We start from the raw sequence: 1,730 nt of genomic DNA, 5'->3' as shown, positions 1-1,730 counted from the left end.
ACCTGATCGTAAGATGATCACGTAACATGGACGTTCAACATAAACTCCCCTCGGGGTCTACAAATGACAAACGTCACGATTATAGCATAGCAAGAGCACAATAGTCCAGGTTCACGCGTGATGAACGATAGGCGAAGTGCCAAAAAGGTGAAGAGCGAAAGATATAACCTTTGGAAAATTCCGAACATAGATATGCATGTGCGCCAGAACAGCTATCTCCCCTTTGGGCGCAGCGTCCCCGTTAGCGGAGTTCAGGGCGGCGAAGGTCAGGCGTAAAATGTTTTTCCCACTATTATGCTCATCTAAATACTCGGTTCACTTGTCGAAGTACTCTGCAGCAAACCCTTTCGGGGTCTCTGCTGGCGGCGGGCATGGTAACCTAGAATGCACTCGACTGGATACGATCTTCAGCCACTCAACCAGGCGGCGGCCCCGCGGGACTTGAGGGTGCAGAGGTACTGCCGCAATCATTAAGAAATCCAACGCATCTGCTGGCGCCTTGTATAGCCACAGCAACGTTACGTGGAAGGTGGGGTAAATAGATTGTAAATGGGAAATGTTAACTACGTAGGTGTAGTGTTGTAGCGCCTTATAGCGTTACAGAGCCAAATCGCAAAGCGATGAAGGCGTGATCGGATTAAGACTGATCTATGAACAGTCTATGAATACTTTAAGATTAATAAGTGTTTCCTAATTAAGGATTGACACTCTTTCAGGGTTCCTACCCTAACCGAACAGACACCTCGGTCTAACCAGCTGTCAGGTGGTCCGAAGGGACACTCCACGACAGAAGTCGTTGCGGCCTCCTAAGCAACGAGTATTATATATACTCGGGAGGGAGCCTGGGATGGATGATTAATATATTTATATGTTAACAAAGAGACAGAGTTTAATTACTCTTTCTTAGACAAGAGCCCAGACCTTGGCGGAGCGAATCCGTCCTGTGACTTTCGGTTCTTGCTTATATTACGCGCTAACATTTTGGAGTCACAGCCTTCGCTCCAGGCTGTTATTTTCTTACAATAGGCCCTATAATTAGAAATCCTGAATTACAGAAGAAGGATTTAGAAGTCATCCAGTGGCAACTCTTTGTCGCGAGCTTAGACTCCGACTTCCCGTTCGACCTTTACGGTCGTATGGAATTTAACCCTAACAAATTACAGCGACTACGCGACCAGTTAGCTTTGGCGCTCGCTGCCTTCACCTTGAACGGTAAGTTTGAGGTCCTCTAACTTACCGTTCAAGGTAAAGGCAGAGAGAAATCCCGAGGTAATTGAGAACCCTCTGAACCCTCCTCTGAACGGTAACTCGCGATTGAAAGCATTGAAGCTTTCCGAACCGCAATGGAAGCCCAACCATAACCCCGAAAATTTCATCCGTTATTTTCGGCTCTACTACGAGAACTGCCGAGAGGCGCCCCCTCCGTTCGTGGCCATGTTGGCCGCTCTCCAGAACCACCCGGAGGCCTCAGATTGGATAAACCAATATGGTGAATCCGCGGATTCTCGGCCAGATCGTCTGACGCTGGACGCGATAATCGAAGCCTTAAACGAGCGCTTCGTAGATTCGGTACGTTCTAGACCATTAGAAAAATCGCAGATGCTTTTGGACGGCAAGATTAGAATGGACGCCCAGAAAGGCGTACCTGAATATGCCGCTAGATTTCGTGAAGCGATACAATTGCTAGAATGACCGACACTCCGACCATTTTGACCCTTTTCCGGCGCGGA

Source organism: Volvox carteri (genome assembly GCF_000143455.1).
Source record: "Volvox carteri f. nagariensis unplaced genomic scaffold VOLCAscaffold_31, whole genome shotgun sequence".
Taxonomy (NCBI): Eukaryota; Viridiplantae; Chlorophyta; class Chlorophyceae; order Chlamydomonadales; family Volvocaceae; genus Volvox; species Volvox carteri.
The sequence above is the reverse complement of the archived record's forward strand: the minus strand, read 5'-3'. Positions refer to the sequence as shown.